We start from the raw sequence: 14,296 nt of genomic DNA, 5'->3' as shown, positions 1-14,296 counted from the left end.
CCAAGCACTTGAGCAATTGATGGGGTTCAATAAGTTTAGGAAATATTGCGTGTTGTATTTCACCTGAGAGACTCAATGTCCCCTGGTATATTAAAGACTGAGAAATTGTGCAAGAAAGAAGTTTTTAAATTTAGTTTAACTCTGCATTTCCAAATTCATTGACCCCAACATCCATTTTTCACCTAACAGTCATGCTGTACTGTGTAAGGGTGTGAGCTCAGGCGTCAGACTGCTGGCTTCAAACTCCAGTTCCACTGCTTAGCCAGATCACACCACTTCTCGAATCCTCACTTTCCTCATCCATAAAATGGAAATAATGCTAATACCACTTGTGAGCACTGGATAAGAAAATGCATGTAGGGCGCCTGGGTGGCTCAGTTGGTTAGGCAACTGCCTTCGGCTCAGGTCATGATCCTGGAGTCCCGGGATCGAGTCCCATATCGGGCTCCTTGCTCAGCAGGGGGTCTGCTTCTCCCTCTGACCCTCCCCCCTCTCATGTGCTCCCTCTCTCTCATTCTCTCTCTCAAATAAATAAATAAAATCAAAAAAAAAAAAAAAGAAAATGCATGTAAAGCACATACTAAGTGCTTAGCAAATTTAGCTAAAATTTTTGTTTTAGCATTCCTCAAAATTAGTGTTTGTACAACATAATTGAAAATGCCATTGTAAATGTTCGGACAAAAGCATAAAAATGCATACCCAAAGTAATTATTGCAGGTCTCTCACATGCCACTGAGAACATGAATTTTATTGTAAGGCTCTCAGGTAGCACATGTTTGTGAGAAAGATTATTCGCAATCCTGGGAAAGTCTGGAGTTTTCATTCAGGAATGAAGGACGGGGTAGTATTGTGGCCATTGCTAGTATCTGCTGATGTCTCTCTAGATGTCTGTAGGCACACAGATGGTCCACAGGAGGATAAAGGGAAACTGGTTGCTCAAAGGCAGATAAAGAAAAGGCAGAGAGAGAAGGGAGCATTGACCAGTACTGCTCCTCTTACCGCAGTGAGTGGAAAAAGAATATCTTTCCATTAATTTCACCCCTTTCCTCAACTCACAAAGGGGAAAGATGCTTTTAGTAGTGGTTACTGTTCCCAGAGAAAAATAAATCATGTTCTCTTTCTTTGAAACAGAAAGTGGAGAATTATGTAGAGAAAATACCAGTTGGTTTTCTTCTAAAATCTATGGTTAGGTGAAATCATAAAAGAAGATAATACAGAGTAAATGCAGCAGGGTTCATTTAGTGAATTAGAAAATTCCTAAGGAGGTATCAGACAAGTAATACTGCCGTTTTCTATGTGTTTGTGTAGCTATTACTTTTCTTTTCTTTTCTTTCTTTCTTTCTTTCTTTCTTTCTTTCTTTCTTTCTTTCTTTCTTTCTTTCTTTCTTTCTTTCTAGAGCACAAGCTGGGGGTGGAGGAGAGGGGCAGAGGGAGAGGGAGAAAGAGAATCTCAAGTAGGATCCACACCCAATGTGGAGCCCAACATGGGGCTCGATCTCACAACCCTGAGATCATGAACTGAGCTGAAATCAAGAGTCGGATGCTTAACCTACTGAGCCACCCAGGCGCCCCTGTATAGCTGTTACTTTTCTATAAAGCCAAGTTTTTTATATATTATTGAAGAACTTTACCTAAACATCACTTTGATGTAGTCAGTAACAATTTCATCACATTTATACAATGGAAAAATAGAAGATTTTATTAATATTAAAGTACGTTTGGAAAACAAATAGTTACATCCAACTCTAATACTGAATAGATTTTTTTGTCAAAAAAAAGGAACGAAATATTATGTTTTCTATAGTGTACCTTGGCCACATTGCTTTTCTATGATTAAGCTGTCTCTTCCATGCATTGCTCACACAATTTATACCTGGATAGTTTTGTATGGCTCATCAAGAAATCTTTATGCGACACAGCATTACATAAGTAGGCTGCCTGATATATTATTCCTTGTTGTAAAAATGTTTATCTTTCCTGAATGCAATGATGAGCATTTGATTCATTTGTTCCTGTCTCTCTGAGGATGATTTATCAATGTCAATGATACTTAGAGATCTGAGAGTAATTAATGTTGCTTCAGGTAAAGTTAATATGGCAGCCCCACTGAAGGTATCCACCCACGAAAAAATATTTCCCCAGTTCACATGTTCCGTTTATGCAAAATTAGTGAGGAGAGCCAAGATAAGCCATGTAAGCCTGACCTCCTGCTTATTCTTTCCTCTTGAAGCATGAAGTATAAGTTTAATGTTTTATTTTGACACTGCAGAACTTTAAATTAGAAGTATTATCTGTTGTGCAAATTAAAATATGTGATTTGAACTATGACATGTTTCTGAATTCATCAAAATCATCAGATATTATGCCATCCTTTGATAATTCTCCCTTTGATCAGATGAATCTCAAAACTTTGCTCTTGTAAAGTAGCTGCAGAAGGAAAAAGCCACTCTTCCAGCAGGTTCTGTCTGGCTGCCCGCCCCACTCATGTGAGGGAGGGGATACGCAGGCAGTGGGTAAAGAAGCTTCTCCTGGAAGGCCTGGGAAGTACTGAACGGTGCTAGTGCCAAGTACAACCTCACATAAGCAGAAATTGGGATTTGATGAGATTACAAGGTGAGAAGACAGTGCTCGCACTGATTTTTCTCGCCCCTAGGAAGTTGGTGTCACGTGCAGACTTTCATGGAAGGATATGGATACCTATCCAATTCTCATTGAAAAAAAAAGTGAGCTTATTGAATTCTTCCGACTAGTAGGAGACTTTTTGGTGTTCACTTTGCTAGGGCTGAAGAGATGTGTGCAATTGCTTTCACTCTCCCAAAAGATCAGTACACTTTATTTCTTTTGTCCTCTTTTCTTTCCTTCTTTCCTTCTTCCTTCTTTTGTTCCTTCTTTCCCTTTCTCTCTTTCTTTCTCTGCTGTATGCTTCAAGTTGCTTATGCTTTAAACATTCTCAAGGTATTTCTGGATTAAGGAAGGCTGGCTCTATGCAGAAATCAAAATATATCATTCTGAACTTCCGAAGCAATGGCATTTATCTGTAGGCAAATATACAGAAGTCAGGTTTCTTTGACACTTAAAAAAAAATTAAGGGATAAGACATTCAAATAGCCTAAAGGACTCCTGTGGAACTGCGTTATTATGGCATATTAATACAGAAGTCTTCAGAGTCTTCATTTCCTGGAGCAGCCCCTGTGAAAATTCATGCCAGAGAATGGGAAAGAAGGTTGGCAGCCAGAGAACTAGATGCCAAATGGCTCCTCACTGGCAGTGGCATCTGGATGGGAGGTTGGCCTGCCTCCGGGACTCTTGGCCAACAGCACTGTTGTCTATACAGACGGCTGTGTATCTGTTCAAGAGTCCAACAACTGTGTGTGTGTATTTTGGTAAGCTATTATTTCTGGGCCAAAGATTTCCGTGGCATTTTTGCATCTGTTGGCAACGATTCTGTATTCAGTGCCTCCCCCATTCTCACCCACTGCTACATTGTAGTTTTCTGATCAAAATCATTGCATATAAGTGGAAATGCATTAAGAGGAGAAATCTGAAGATTTTTTTTTTAATCCCACAAAGCATATATAGGTATGGCATTGACATTACTCTGAATGGACTGTCTTCCTTTCTACAAGCCGTGAAAAGTGGGGAAATTCCAGTCTCAATGCAAAAATTTCCTTGATCCTTATAGGATTTAGATAGAACCTGATTATAGAACTATCAGAAATTACTTTAATCATCAGAAATACAATGGACCATTAAGAAATTTAAAGTCAAATTACTCTTTCAGTGTTTCCAGAGAAACAAAATTATTTTATAATTTTATAAACTGTAGTCGCTGCAATATGATACCGAAAATTACCACACATCCAATCAACTAGCTTGTGAAAGTCCTGCTTTATTGTGCAAGGCTATAGGCTCTCAATCTTTTAAGATTCCGTTACCCCAAAGTAATTTGCTTTGAGGGTACTCCCACGTTAATGTAATTCAACCAACACCTATCAGATGGACCATTTATACAAAATCTGGGGAATACAGAGCCAAATAAGATAACTGCCCCCCAAATTTTATAATGTTTTCACTTTTTTGATGAAGAAAATTGGGAACAAACTTTTAAGCGAGTTATAGAAACACCAGGAAAAAGAAATAAAAGCCAAATGGAGGTCCAGATTACCATATGGCATATGCCAAGAGTGGGGCAATAAAGAAATAAACCCATTTTTATACCTATTTTACAGAAACATTCCAGTTGAGCTTAGCGTTTTAAAGCCTGAAGGGTTTATAGAAAGTCCTATAATCTGAAATCCTTCTATTTTTGATGAGGAAACTGATGGCCAGAGAGAAGAAGTAATTTGATCATGGTCACACAGTAATTAGTATGAGGAGACAGATCTTGTTCTCTCAATGCTACTCCTAGTAATTTTAGAGTTGTGACATATTTAAAATGAAATTTGCAGGGAAATCCTTTAAAATGATATGGCATAATTTGTAAGATAATAATAAACAGTGAACCAAGATTAGGGAATTGCTAGGTGATGAAAATGAGAGGTGGAATGAGTTACTGCCATTATTGGCAATTCTCTTTGGCTAGAGTGGCTAGGGCAGGACTCCCAGAAAGATTACTCAAAGTCAGCCTGTAGACATTGCAGTTGATTGCACAAGGGGCATCTGCTACTTTTCTCTCTCCCTATGGCCTGTGGGCATTTCTATGGAGAAAGCAGGTATGTACCAAAGTTTATAGATGATCACAACGTTACCTCCATCCTCTAAGTGATCATAGTGTCATAAAAAATGACCCCCAATCAGATCCACCACTTAAATGTTACCGTCACTAATTTGTGACTCTCTGGAAGAGATTGAGGGCTCCATAGTCTGAAGTAGAGTGTTACAAGTGTATAAATAGTCATATTAAGTTGAAGTTATTGTATAAAATATGGTGTTGTCTATATTGGGCACTATATTGGGTCCCTCTCCAACTTGGTAGTGAGCAAAATAATACTGTTTTCTGAGTTAGACTAGGTAATTAACATGCAATAGGTTAGAGCCATGTTGAACTTGATAATCAACACACAAAATCAATTAAAAGAGGCTGAAGGATACTCAGACCGGAAGGACTTCTCCATAAACTAAAAGAATGAGCAGATCTGAAGGAAAAATGTGTCAATTAGAAAGGAGGTCTGCAACTACAAAAACAGAAAACAAACAAATAATCAAAGAGGGGTGTATAGGCAGTGTCCATCCCATAACCATCGTAGACAAGGGTGACCTGGTCCAAGGACTATTAATCATACTTTTTTTCATTTTCTGTATTTCCTGTTGTTTTCACATCTGGGGCCTTGTTGACCCTTCCCAGGGCTAGCTAATTCCTAGAGAGCAAACAACTCAAGGAGACTACACTTTTGTATGCAAACCAACCTAATCAAAGCCCATAGCCCTAACTCCCTCTTTTACTTATCTTTTACACGCTGGGCCATTGTCCATCTGCCCTAATCACTCCAGGGTTAGGTACCAGACACGAGAGATAGCCCCTAAACCCCAGAGCCTGCTGACGTTATTAAAAGAAACCAATCCTAAACCTGTTTATCCTGCCTCTTCCGTTCCTTCCCTGGACAACCACAATAAAGGCTCTTGCACATGTTTTTCCCTTGCTTCCTCTACCTCCTGACCAACCTGATACCTTCTGTGGGCCCCCTGCATGGCATGCTGCACCTCCTATTTCTAGGGATCTCTGAATATAAAAACTCCTTCCTTCATAACAGTCACTTCCATGTCTGTGTGCCTTACCATACCTGATTAAAACAAATCCCAGGTACATTTTAAAACCACTACTCTGGTGCCAGCAGCAGTGAGCTAGCAAATCTCTCTATTAGCCTCTATTTGAACAATCTAAACACATAACTCTATCCTGCTGTTTCCTGTCCCTTCTTGTCTTTCTGCTCCAATTCGGCATCTCAAGTAGCATGTCTATAGGAACAGAAGATTCTGGGTTGGTCCCTATCATATTTCTCATCAACAATTTAATAAATTAGATTTCTAGTTTCTATACCAATCTTGTGAGCTTAGTTAATACTATGAATCCATTCCTGAAAGATCTGCTCTTGATCAGACTGACATCAGTCTTGTGAGCCTGTATAGTGAGGGTCATGGATCAAATCTCAGGTATTGTAGACCTGCTGTATCAGATCTGTATTTTAGTAAGATCCCACATTTGTATGCAAATCAAACTTTGAGAAACACTACTCTAGAGTAGGGACAAGCAAACTTTTTCTGGAAAGGACAAATAGCAAATATTTCATTTTTGCGAAATGTACAGTCTTTGTTGCAAGTACCAAACTCTTCCATCTTCATAAGAAAGGAGCCATAGACAATATGAAAACAAATAAGCATGGCTATGTTCAAAAAATTTTATGTATGGACACTGAAACTTGAATTTCATATAATTTTCATGTCACAAAATTTTTTTTAATGTTTTTCAACCACTTAAAAACGTAAAGACCATTCCTAGCTTTCAAGGCCTTACAAAAATAAGTGGCAGGCCAGATTTTCCCACTGGCCATAGTTTTCCCACCCTGTTCTGGGCTATGGAAAATTCAGTAGGATCAAGTTGTTCTGTGAGGTGAGGCATTCCTGGTTGACCCACCCCCAAATCCCCTGTGCCAAGTAAGACTTTTCGTCTTCAAATGTCCAGAGATGGATTACTTTTTTGTTTTGAGCAAGCTTGATGAAATACCATTCAGTTTTTTTAATAATTAAAATTTTTAATTAAGACTTTATAGAAACACAGGAATTCTAGAACATGGGTGTAGAAGTTAACAGAGAGTGAACTACGTCCCTAATGGAACTGTTTCATAATCTGGAATACCAGTGTTTTAGTCAAACAGGCAATTTCCAATTTATTTTTTGTGGCTGCCTGAGTCATCTGACCATGAAAAGCAATGAGGAAGTGATAAACCAATGAACCCTCCTACAACCATGCACTCATATGCAACAGGAATGATCAAAGCGCCCAAAGTGCAGACAGAAGGAGGTGTAGAGTGCCTATTACCTGATTTTTAAGCCACATTTATATGTGCCAAATGGCAGGAATATTCTAGTCTCTTGATTTTCTGTCACCATTTGTGCAGCAGGATATCAACTTGGAAGCAAGCCACTATCACCAGTCAGCCCGGCCACCATCTAGTTCATCCATCAGCCATTGAAATGGTCTGACCACCTTCGATGGGTTTTTTCCCAATGAGATAAGGCAATTGACCCTGCAATTCTAATTAGTGATATGAAGTGGGTTGGTGAATTCAGGATATCATTCTTACTCTTTGAATTATTAGGTATTTTTCTCTCTGATTGGATTAACTAAGAAAAAAAGTATTTCAATTATGATTCTTTCAGTAGTAACTTCAGATAACTCTAAAGCTCCTACATGTGATGCACTTCAATTTCCAGACATCCATTTCACAATTATTCGTTCTATAATCTGAAAGAATTTTTACTTTGTACATTAAATCTTACTACATAAATTTTTAATTTTGTGTATTTATCTCCAGTTCTAAATCCTGGATATATATCAGAATGACCTGGGGAACTTTTTAAACACGCCAATGCCCATGGGGCTCCCCAAGACCAATAAAATGAGAATCTGGTGGTGAGCCCTGATATCTTTATTTAAAAAAAAAATTCTCCCAGGTTATTCCAGTATGTGGTGGTTGAAAGCAACTGCTTTGGTGATGACCAAACAAAGGTGATTTTCTTCACTATTAAACTTTGCTATTTTTTCTAAAAGTTCTATAAAACACACTTTTAAAATTTAAAAGTGAATTAGGCACACTATTAAAAGAAAAAAAATCATCTGACTCTTCATGAAAACTACTTCCCCAGTGTTCTTAAGATAGGTATAGATACAAGTAAAGTTGTAAGCCTCCTTTATTTTCGTTTCTTTTTATCTAAATAAATTGGTTTTAGATATTGATTAAATGTGATCTAATAGGTATGTATTCCCTAATGTCCTAGAAATATAGCAGTTTTTCTAAAGATTTTATTTATTTATTTGAGAGAGACAGAGATAGCGAGAGCAGGAACACAAGCAGCGGGAGTGGGAGAGGGAGAAGCAGGCTTCCCATGGAGCAGGAAGCCTGATGTGGGGCTTGATCCCAGGATTCTGGGATCATGACCTGAGCCGAAGGCAGACGCTTAACCGACTGTGCCACCCAGGCTCCCTGAAATACGGCAGTTTTATTACTTCTCAACACTGTTTCAAAAACTATAATTGTACCATACTGTGTTCTTTCTGTGTTCTTTCGTCATTTTCATTCTCCGTTAGATGATTAATATCAAAGTAAATATATACTAAATTATCAAAATGTACTTGCTTTGATGTTATTTTTATTTTTGTTTTCGGTGCTTGGTGTTTTACTATTTCAATTCTACCAAAATATGAGAGTGTGCTAAATAAACATTACACAGATCTGTCTCTACCATCACCCAAGAAGTTTCTGAATCAGGGGGGAAACAGGCTGCCTTCTAGCCTCTGCCCTACCCCATCAAGTCCCACTTTTGTGCTGCTGAAAAACAGCTAAATAACTCAGAGTAGCACCTTGGGGTATCTACTACTGAGGGACATCACTCATCTTAGTTTTCAGTCAGGGATAAGTGAGCATTAAGTTTTGTTTTGTTCATTTTAGAGTGTGCAAAGGAAAAAAGGTAATTAGTCGTTCCTAAAACATTTTATAATGCGAAACAGAAACTGAAGGTAACTTGACTATTCAAATTTCAAGCGGTTGTGTTAATAATAATTCACTTGTTAATTACTGAGCACTATCTATGCTAGGCACTGTACTAGGGTGCTTAGGTACACGCAAGCACTTACTACACACAAGTTATCTCATTTAATCCCCACAGTAACACTGTACCCTAGGTTGAAAATGCTCCCATTTTATGTTGGGAAACTGAACAATTAGATTAAGTAACTTAATCAAACTCACACAATTAGTCAGCGGGGCCAAAGTTTGAAAGTAGATCTTTAGGATTCCAAAAGGATCCTAACCATTCTCTACACAAGCCAAAACTACAGTGAAGTCAACTGGTTTCCCTTCTTATGACCTAAAGGACAGAAAGAGAAAAGGAGAAAGAGAGAGGGAATGGATTCTTCCCATCTTTCACACTTTGCTTGTCTATGCACATAATTTGACTCTTGGTTAAAAACCAATCAGCTCAAAGAGGTAGCACCTTCTGACCAATCTGTTTGTAACTGGTCAATTCAGGAAAAAGCAATCAAGCTGGCAAGTTTTGAATCTGCCTCGGAAGATGATCTCTTCAGTTTGGAATTGAGACACACAGTTGGCAGAATTCACACTACCAATGTTTTTAGGGGAAATATTCCGCTCTGAAAAAAAAAATCAATTAAAAAATTTTTTTACATAAGTTAACACCACACAGCCTAAGTGTATGCCTGTGTTTTTTAGTTATGAACATTCTTTAATAGTGATTTACATACATGTAAATGGGTACAATGAATAGATGTGTATATGTGTATACATACACAGAGATTACTAGCAGATGAGCATAAATTAAAGCAAGTGTGAATCCTGTCATTTTTTAGTCTTTTCTTCCACACCTGGTAGATTTAAACCCCTACAGGTCATTTTGTCAAAATACAATTTTGGTTCTGAAATAAAATAGCAGCACAGAAACAATCTATTATAACTCACTGCCAATGTTGCCAGATAACTACAAAAAAATAGAGTGTCTCAGACAGAAATATCACTAACTTTAATGTGTACGATTTGTTAACAGGGAAGAAAACAAGCAAACTTGCTCTCCGCTGACTGTCACTAATATTTATTCGTCCAGTGACTGTTAATCAAACCAAGTTTACAGTCCCGTACAGCACCTGTCACAGGTGCTGATCATTAATCAGCTATTACGGCAGTTTATTCTGCTGCTGACAACTCGCAATTTTCCACTGATTCAGCTAGTTTGTCAGGTGGGAATTATGGCATAGCGCATGTGACAAAACACATCACCCTTTTTTTTTTTTTTTTTTTTTTGCATTTTCAGGCTTCTCTCTCCTGCTTTCTCCCCCTTTTTAGACAAACAATATCTGGGAACTCAGAAGTAATAAGGCGGAATGCATAATTAATTACCCAGCTTGCTCTAATTAGGGATGAATAAGTTGTGTCCCTCTCATCATCACAAATGTGGTGATGGGTAATACCAGTTTATGCTGTATTAACTGCAAATATGCAATCCTTCTGAGAGCACTTTTGTTGATGAATTTGATGAATGTGACAATAATTAGCAGAGACAGATGAGAGCTAAATTACTACTGACAATGTAATGCTATCCTGCTCGAGGGCCTGGGAACGTGGCAGGATAACATGGCAGAGACCTGGGCCTCGCTTCTAATTAATAGTCTTTTTTTTTCTTTTTCCTTTTTTTTCCTTTTTTTTTTTTTGCCAGTAGGGGGAAAAAAGGAGTAACGGTAATTGTTTTCGTAAAAGGCTGCAGGGAGTTATCAGGGTAATAAAGTTAATTAGCAGAACAAACATCCTTTCACTGCCTTACCAGTCTGAGGAAAAGAGGGTAATTCAAACTGCAGAAAGATATGACGAGATGGGATGATAAGAAAAGAAATTTCACACAGGAGGCCAACAGAGAAGAATGATTTTCTCCCTTCATTTCTTTAGCTTGATGCATGGGAAGAAATTAGACAGCCCCTTTTTTCAGTTCACAGAGTTGCATGTAAAGAACTTTATTGTTATGATTTTGAATTTGGGATACAAAGTTAGCTTAGATCAATTCCACTGTTTATTTCTTCCTTCCCTAGGTAGTGATGGGTTTGGTCGATTTCATCTTTATTCAAGTGACATTTTCTTAATGTCTCAAGCATAGAAGTGAGTTCGAATGCTTGCCAAAGAGACCACTTAGCTGCATTTTGTCCTTCAGATATCTGTTTCATTATCTGAATCTTTTGGGGAAAATAAGAAATTGTTAATTGATTTCCACAAGTAGTATTGGTTTATTCTTCTGCATAAGTTAAAAAATTAAAATGAGATGTAAGAAATATACATGCTATTTTACTCTATTTTTGTAGTCTCAAAAAATCACCTTTATTAAAATATGGAAACCATGTCTTTCATTTCTGTTGCAGCTTTTTACATATACAAGTCACCAGTCAAAAAAGGTGAACAGTTTAATGAATCTCAGTTTTACATTAGAGTTTTGTTCAGTTCAGTTTCATTCAATTCACACTGCTTGACCTAAGTAGATACAACATAAAAGGAAAACATCCAAACATCTGAAGCTTTTGCAAGTTCATTTTCTCCCTTTAAAGATCATTAGTGGTTGGGCCTCTTTGAAGCATCAATGCTTGAAACATTTGTTTAATATTCGGTAAAATCAGAAAGTGTCTATAGATTTTTATTCCTTTTAGGAACATTTCTTAAAAATTTATTTTGTGTTTTTTAAAATCATTAGATATCTCACAAGTTCTGCATATTGACCATGCATATAAATGTGCACACATTTGCTTATTGTCAGAGCTAAATGAAACAGCCTACCATAATGACTGTGTTTGATTCTAAAAACATTAGGAGTAAGTAAGCAGGAACCCTACTTCCTGTTTGACAGCATAGCACCACGTGACTTTCCAGCATTAGAATTCTACATTGTGAAACTTCCACCAGACATGGGGAAACACCTACCAAAATGGACTTAACTTCCAATATCTACATTTTTAAAGTATCTTTGGGGACAAGACAAGAGCAGTGTGAGGGTAGAGGATATAACATTGAACTAAGAATCAGAAAACCTGAGTTCTTTGCTGGCTCTGCTACTAACATCTATATGATTGTGAGCATTTCCCTGTCATGCCTCTGACCCTCAGTTTGGTCATCTATGAACTTGGGTACCTTCCCTACCTACCTCATAGTGTAGTTGTTGACACAAAAGAAGTCATTTTTGGATTTTGGAAACCATGAGATTGTCAATGAATACAGTGTTAATACGATTGTAGTCTAGAAAAAAATCACGAGAAATAATCTTGAGCAAATCCACCTCCTTTTAATAGCCCTCTCATGTATCATTAGTCAGAAACAAAGCTAAAAGTTTTGACAAGAAGTTTTTATAATAAGAGGAATTAAAATCTAGCCTTACTTTGTGATTTTGCTGCTAAATTAATCAGAAAAATTATCATTATAAAAATACCCCCAAATTCATCTGGTCAAAGCTATCTACCTTTTCAAGATTTTCTTAGTCTCTTGTTAGAAGAGCCTATTAAAGTCAAAATTAGAAGAAAACTAAACTAGTCGTTAGTTAATATGGCAGGATTTCTTATGCTTGTCAAGTGAACTTCCATTTGAAAATAGCCAAGTTTCTCACAGGCAGACAGGAAGACACACATGCACACCAAATTCAGATTGTTATATTTTGCCTTGGATCTTTAGGAACATTTTTTGTTTGGTTATTTGGGGGTTTTTTTGCTTTTGAGCTATTTTTTTATATTATGTTCAGTTTTAAAGTTTTTTTTAAAGATTTTATTTATTTATTTGACAAAGAGAGTGCACGTGCACATGTGTGGGAGCATGAATCAGGGGGGCTGGAGAGGCAGAGGGAGAAGCAGACTCCCCACTGAGCAGGGAGCCCCACGTGGGTCTCGATCCCAGGACCCTGAGATCATGACCTGAGTGGAAGGCAGCAGCTTAAGGGACTGAGTCACCCAGGTGCCCCAGCATTTTAAAGTTTTGCTGTATAATCAAACTATATAGGAAAACTCTAGAAGTGAAAGAAGCACTAGATGTTACTTTCAGCAACTTACAACAACTCTTATTTAGCTACTACGTGAAGTAAGAAATTATAATAAAAAGTCACTTAGAGATAGAGAAAGAGAGATTGAGAAACTATGAAGGAAGTAACACTAAAATCCAAATGTGAAATAGTTTTTTTCTAGAAATCTGTTGGAAGTCTTGTGAGAGAGAGACTAACAGGGAGCATGTTTGTTTGTCTCCTTTGAGACCTGCACTGAATTTATTGAATATTCTGGTCTTTTCCTCTCTAGCCACTACCTCCTTCGTTAGACCACAAGGTATGTCCTTTTGGAAAAGTCAACTTAACTTCATTGATCTGCAAGGACTGTTGAAAATTTAAAAATTTGCTATGGGATCCTGACATGCCAGAAGCCACTAGAAAAAGAATTTTGATATTCAGAACCTCATCAAGAGGTTCCCCTCATCTTTGGATAGAGACCAAAATGATACTTTCAAGTAAGTAATAATTTCCAATATTGGCCTATTGGGTGAGTTAAAAATGCTTAGGGGGAAAAATTGTTGAAATTAGTTTCACCGATAGATATTGAAGGCATTGGATGCATGTACTGTTGGTATTATTATGAATATTCAGGAAATTTAATTCTTTCTTTTCCTTTTTACTCTGAATTCCTTGGCCATTGTTTTAGAGAATAGTTTGACAAATTCTCAGTTCTTGAAGACTTTGGGGCCTGTTTGCTTCTTATATGAGTGAAGAAGAATGTTAGGTGGTTAAATAATTACAAAGGACTAAAAATAAACCAGTTTATTTTTTCAGATTTTGAATTACAAAATTATTTAAATGCTGTCTCTAATCGAAGTGCTACATTACTATGTAATGACATTACAATACTGCTTAATGACATTAGGAAACTGCATGCAAAAAAATATTTGTACACAAGGTGGTGATGTTAGCAACCAACTACAGTACTTTTATTCCACAATAAATAACAACAGATTATCTTCCTTGAGTGATCTCCAAAGGGTCTGTTCGGTATTCATGTAATGATAGCATGTGAGGGCACAGAGCACATAGAAAACCTGTCATCATATGTCATTTAAGTAACAGGGAAAGAAAAAAAGGAAAAATCACAAAAAAGAGAGTAACTTCTAAAGAATAAAATTACATTTACATGTAGTAAGGATTCGAGTATCCAGTTTCTGTTGGCAACTTTTTGGATATTTAAGCCCAAAGATTAAATCCCAAATGTAAAATTGTTTCTGAAGCTCTAATAAACTATTCCCACTTCCCAGAAAGATTTCTTCAGAAAGCCTTTACCTCACAACCTCCCCCTGCCTTTACAGTTTTCCTGATCCCAATCCTGGCGATGGGATTGATCCATTGAGGGCAATGTCCTTTCCTCTATTCATGGCTCTTGTGTATAAATTCAAGCTTTTAGATTTATGTTAGCATCATTCAGAAAAGTTAAAAGGTGAAGCTGGTAATAATAAATCACAAACCTTATTTCTCATGAAATGTTGGACTTACTCACCTTATCATCAATACTAAA

The 14,296-nt window shown here is 37.2% G+C and overlaps 1 long non-coding RNA gene across 1 annotated transcript in view; it reads left to right on the top strand.

The window, feature by feature from the left end:
• LOC129045373 (uncharacterized) overlaps nt 1-14,296 on the top strand; it is a 716,354-nt gene that overhangs the window by 541,546 nt on the left and 160,512 nt on the right. Inside the window, exon 7 of the long non-coding RNA XR_010409492.1 lies at nt 13,040-13,244. This is a non-coding gene — a long non-coding RNA (uncharacterized LOC129045373). The remainder of the gene's footprint in view (nt 1-13,039; nt 13,245-14,296) is intronic.

The sequence above is a fragment of the Mirounga angustirostris genome, unplaced genomic scaffold, assembly GCF_029215605.1.
Source record: "Mirounga angustirostris isolate CCGP_5_RB_7025 unplaced genomic scaffold, mMirAng1.0.hap1 SCAF_1, whole genome shotgun sequence".
Taxonomy (NCBI): domain Eukaryota; kingdom Metazoa; phylum Chordata; class Mammalia; order Carnivora; family Phocidae; genus Mirounga; species Mirounga angustirostris.
This window is presented reverse-complemented; position numbering and strand designations above follow the sequence as displayed.